Below are 6,000 nucleotides of genomic sequence, written 5' to 3'. Positions count from 1 at the left end.
CAGAGGCAGAGGTGGGGCCGGGGCCATCGGGGAGTGAGGTGCGAACTCCAGAGCCTCCAGAGACTGATAGTAGTGAGGCAGAGGAACAGGAGGAGCCTGTTCCTAATGCACGCATGAGAAGAGCTGCCAGAAGGCAAGAGCAGCTGAAGCAAAGAGGATGACTCAGGAGTAGGGCCAAGAGATAATTGGCCCCTCCCATAAGGCTTAAAATATGAGAGCATATGCACCAAGACAAATTCCTTGTGTGTCCAATCACACTTGGCCAATAAAAATTCTATTCTATTCTATTCTATTCTATTCTATTCTATTCTATTCTATTCTATTCTATTCTATTCTATTCTATTCTATTCTATTCTATTCCTTTTATGTACACCGAGAGCCTATGCACCAAGACAAATTCCTTGTGTGTCCAATCACACTTGGCCAATAAAAATTCTATTCTATTCTATTCTATTCTATTCTATTCTATTCTATTCTATTCTATTCTATTCTATTCTATTCTATTCTATTCTAAAAGACCAGCAACGGCATTTGGGCTTTGCCGGAAAACAACGTTGATAGCTTTGTCTTGATGGATTTGTTTTGTATCGGTGTCTTTTAAACTTTTGCCAAGAAAGGCCTTTGGTAGTTCGCCTAATTGGACCAAGGTTGGTGATAGGACTGAGGAATTTGTGTTGGGAGGAATTTGCTTTAATTTACGTGAATTACACTGAGAATGAAGTAATTCTCAGATGTTCGAATAAAGTTTGTTTGTTTTTACACCGACTGAGTTTCCTACTACCTACTGGGGCCTGGGTCACAACAAATGGGTGGAAGCTTAAGAAAGAGAGATCCAACCTAGAAGTAAGGATAACTTTTCTGACAAGGAGAGTAATTAATCAATGAAATAGTTTGTCTCCTGCAGTTGTGGGTGCTCCAACCCCCGGAGGCTTTTAAGGAAAGACGGGACCACCGCTTGCCTGGCACGGTAAAGGGTTTCCTGCTATAGGTCAGGGGGTTGGACTAGAAGACCTCCAAGGCCCCTTCTGCCTCTGTTACTCTGTTATCATGGAAGGCACGCCTTAAAGGATATGCAGTGTAAGATGGGTATTATTTCAATTTTCTTTTCTGCCCTAGTTAATTATCTCCAGTCTCCTTTGGATGGAATAAGGAAGTGGTTGCCCGTCTGGAAATAGTCCAGAATAATGTTTTGTTTTGTGGGTTTTTTTGGGGGGAAGGTCTAGGCTTGCTGTTAAATATTTAAACAATAAGGTAAAGGTAAAGGTTCCCCTCGCACATACGTGCTAGTCGTTGCCAACTCTAGGGGGCGGTGCTCATCTCCGTTTCAAAGCTGAAGAGCCAGCGCTGTCCGAAGATGTCTCTGTGGTCATGTGGCCGGCATGACTCAACGCCAAAGGCGCATGGAACGCTGTTACCTTCCCACCAAAAGTAGTCCCTATTTTTCTACTTGCATTTTTTACCTGCTTTCGAACTGCTAGGTTGGCAGAAGCTGGGACAAGTAACAGGAGCTCACCCCGTTACACGGCAGCACTAGGGATTCGAACCGCTGAGCTGCCGACCTTTTGATCGACAAGCTCAATGTCTTAGCCCCTGAGCCACCACGTCCCTTTATTTAAAGAATAGAAATGGTTAATTTGAGAGTTTTAAAATAATTCCAGAACATGAGTCGCCTCCTGGAAGAATCTTTACTAAAATTGTGTTGTAAAATTGGTACTGCAGGGAAGAGGAATCTGTTCTTTCATTTATTTATTTATTCATTTTGCAAATTTCTTCTTCTGCAAATTAAAATAATTTAAGGGTGACGGGAACATGAGAGATTCCATAGAAAGCTGACCGGTATTTTGTCCAGTGCTTGAAATGCCTTTACGGCATCTGAAGTTTAAATAAAACAGATGTGTTTTGTAATAAGCATCTGATCGTAAAAAGAATCAATTCATTTGTTTATTCAAGCCTTGTCTTTGGTTTATTTTGAAGACAGGTTTTGACCCAGTCCAGCTGTGAGGTCAGGATTATGTAGGTACACATTACAAATATACTGTATGGATCTCTTTGAGATGCAACAAAAGGACAAGATATGGATAGATTGATGATGCGTTTATGTATGATGGTGGTGGTGGTGGAGGAGGAGGAGGAGGAGGAGGAGAAGGAGGAGGAGGAGGAGGAGGAGGAGGATGACTATGGGGTTCTTGGTGCATCAGTGCTAGAAGGAAGTGGGGTTTGCAGAGAGGAGGGGGAAGAGGAGGAAGAGGGGAGGAAGAGGAAGAGAGGAGGAAGTGGAGGAGGAAGTGGAAGAGGCAAATGACTATGGGGTTCTTGGTGCATCAGTGCTAGAAGGAAGTGGGGTTTGCAGAGAGGAGGGGAAGAGGAGGAAGAGGGGAGGAAGAGGAAGAGAGGAGGAAGTGGAGGAGGAAGAGGAGGAGAATGACTATGGAGTTCTTGGTGCATCAGTGCTAGAAGGAAGTGGGGTTTGCAGAGAGGAGGGGGAAGAGGAGGAAGAGGGGAGGAAGAGGAAGAAAGGAGGAGGAAGTGGAGGAGGAAGTGGAAGAGGCAAATGACTATGGGGTTCTTGGTGCATCAGTGCTAGAAGGAAGTGGGGTTTGCAGAGAGGAGGGGGAAAAGGAGGAAGAGGGGGAGGAAGAGGAGAGGAGGAGGAAGTGGAGGAGGAAGTGGAAGAGGCGAATGACTATGGAGTTCTTGGTGCAGCAGTGCAAGAAGGAGGGGGGGGTAGCAGAGAGGAGGGGGAAGAGGAGGAAGAGGGGAGGAAGAGGAAGAGAGGAGGAAGAAGTGGAGGAGGAAGTGGAAGAGGCAAATGACTATGGGGTTCTTGGTGCATCAGTGCTAGAAGGAAGTGGGGTTTGCAGAGAAGAGGAGGAGGAAGAAGAGGGGAAGAGGAGAAGGAGGAGGAGGAGGAGGAGGAGAATGACTACAAGGTTCTTGGTGCATCAGTGCTAGAAGGAAGTGGGTTTTGCAGAGAGGAGGGGGAAGAGGAGGAAGAGTGGGAGGAAGAGGAAGAGAGGAGGAGGAAGTGGAAGAGGAGGAGGAGGAAGAGAATGACTATGGAGTTCTTGGTGCATCAGTGCTAGAAGGAAGTGGGGTTTGCAGAGAAGAGGAGGAGGAAGAAGAGGGGAAGAGGAGGAGAGGAGGAGGAGGAGGAGGAGGAAGAGGAGGAGGAGGAGGAGAATGACTATAAGATTCTTGGTACATCTGTGCTAGAAGGAAGTGGGGTTTGCAGAGAAGAATAGGAGGAGGAAGAAGAAGAGGGGAAGAGGAGGAAGAGGGGGAAAACAGGGCTTCTTGGTGCTCTCTGAGCTTGATAATATGGGTTGCAGACGTTTTACAACCTAACTAGGTAACATAATCAGGGAGTGCGGAGTTTTCTCCCTGTTTACACGTAGTAGCTTGCCCTTTCAGCGTTGATGGGAGCGCGAGACAACAGACAGTAAAAAGCTAAGAAAAAAGACGACAAAACCAGATCATCGTCTCCAGCAGCCTACACCCAGATAAGCCGGGGTTAACACCAGACAAACCACCAAGCAGAAAACAATACTGTTGTGTCTTGTCCGCTCTCACCGCAGCCGGGGCCTTCTTATCTGCTCCCGAACACGGAGGAATGTATGCCTCCTGGCCCCAGTCCTGGCTCCATGCCCAGACAAGCTGCAGAGGAGGGGGCACCTCCCGGCCCCAGCCCTGGCTCCATGCCCAAGCAGGCTGCAGAGGAGGGAGCACCCCCCGGCCCCAGCCCTGGCTCCATGCCCAGGCAAACGGAGCAGCTAGACCCCTCCCCCTCCTCCACAGCATGTGAGCCTGAGGAAAGTTTATTTCCAACAGCTGCTGATTGGAGTGACCCTCGCATCAGAAGACTGGATAGGCGGAGGCAACAGAAGGAAGGGAGGGGCAGGCCTTAATGAGTGCTGAGTCATGGAGCCACACCCCATGGCCTATATAAAGGATCTGCTTTCTGGCATTCTCTGAGTCAGGCAAAGTCGAACTTATCTTGCTGAAGTCACTTACTGGTCTCCTGCCTGCTCTGAGGACTTTGCTAGGACTTTGGGCAGAGCTGCAGAGGCAAACCTGATTCAGATTTCCCTGACCCAGCCGTCAGCGGAGGAGTGGGACACGACAAATACTCTAATTCGAAACCTCTGAGAAAGAATCCCTACCAACACTGGCAGGGCAAGTCACTGGGTATAAACGAAGAGCGACCCCCCACCCTCAGCCACCCTGGTGACATTGCCTAGTTGTGTAAAGAAACGTGTGCAAGAAAACAACCAATCTCAGAGAACACCAAGGACTTGGCAGTTCAGCCCCAGGGACATCTATTCTCTTCTGTCAGAAGTTAAATGCATAAACTGCCTTTCAGCAGGTTATCTCACTGAGCTGCTTTTTAAGCTCAGGAAGTGATTTGTGGATCAGTAGGTGATGGAAAACTGGTACATCACAACTGATTTATTTTTTTTAAAAAAATCCAAGTTTAGAGTTTAGCACCGCATGAGAGAGCAGCCTGCCTGTATGATTTCACTGCAGAATTATTAGAAAGTCGGAGATGAAAGAGACTTGCGAGAACACCTAGCGCTGATCAGGATTACAAACGATCAAAATGGCTGGATTAAAGAGAATAAATGAGTTGTAATAAAATGTAGAATAGAATAATCGAGCTGGAAGGGACCTTAGAGGTCTTTTAGTCCAACCCTCTGCTCAGGCAGGAAACCCTACACCATTTCAGACAAATTGTTATCCAACATCTCCAGTGTTAGAGCGTTCACAACTTCTGCAAGCAAGTTGTTCCACTGATTAATTGCTTTGACTGTCAGCAAATTTCTACTTAGTTTTAAGATGCTTCTCTCCTTGATCAGTTTCCACCCATTGCTTCTGGTCCTGCCCTCAGGTGCTTTGGAGAATAGCTTGACTCCCTCTTCTTTGTGGCAGCCCCTGAGATATTGTAACACTGCTATCATGTCTCCCCTAGTCCTTCTTTTCATTAAACTAGACATGCCCAGTTCCTGCAACCGTTCTTCATGTGTTTTAGCCTCCAGTCCTCTAATCATCTTTGTTGCTCTTCTCTGCACTCTTTCTAGAGTCTCCACATCTTTTCTACATCGTGGCGACCGAAACTGGATGCAATATTCCAAGTGTGGCCTTACCAAGGCATTATAAAGTGGTACTAACACTTCACGTGATCTTGATTCTATCCCTCTGTTTATGGAGCCCAGAATTGTGTTGGCTTTTTTGGCAGCTGCTGTACACGGCTGACTCCTATTTAAATGATAGATTTAAGGAAAGTTTGCTGCCTGGCTATTATTCAAAGAGAGCTGTAGAATTCTGTGAGCAATTCAACCCATTAGAGAACTGTTCTGACCCAGTTCCGCAAACATGACAAACCCTCTGCAGTTAAATCAATGATTCCTTTATTAGGAGCATCAGCAGCCCCAGCAAAAAGTTTCTCTCTCACTTCAGGCTAACAAATCCAGCTGGCTTGAAGATGAATATTTGTCTGCCACACCTATTCATCTCCGCCCCCTGCTTTTTATCCCCAGAGCTAGGGTGGGGCTTCACTAGCAGCGGTGGCTCTTCTGTCCCAAGGACCGGCCCATAGATTTCCACTGCTCTCCTCTCCTCTGCCTTCACCGGAGGTTTTCAAGAAGAGCCTGGACAGCCATTCATCTGGAATGGTACAGCTTCTTCTGCTTGAACAGAGGGTTGGATTAGAAGACCTGTAGGGTCTCTTCCAACTCTGTTATTCTGTATTCTATAGCAGGGTTCTCCAACCTTGGCAACTTTGTGGACTTCTACAAGTCTTAAAGATGCCAAGGTTGGAGAACCCTGCTCTATAGTACTGTATCTAACTTTCATGGCTTATGGTATGAAGCTGTCCTTGGACTAGCTTGGATTGCCAGTACTGGATCTGTCCATGGTACCACATGCTGAAATTAGAGACCTCTTTGTTTTATTCCTTTGGGACCAGAAAAATGTGGAGAAAACAAGAATTTGAAATTTGAAATT

Source organism: Ahaetulla prasina, chromosome 3 (genome assembly GCF_028640845.1).
Source record: "Ahaetulla prasina isolate Xishuangbanna chromosome 3, ASM2864084v1, whole genome shotgun sequence".
Taxonomy (NCBI): Eukaryota; Metazoa; Chordata; class Lepidosauria; order Squamata; family Colubridae; genus Ahaetulla; species Ahaetulla prasina.
Note: the sequence above shows the minus strand (reverse complement) of the source record.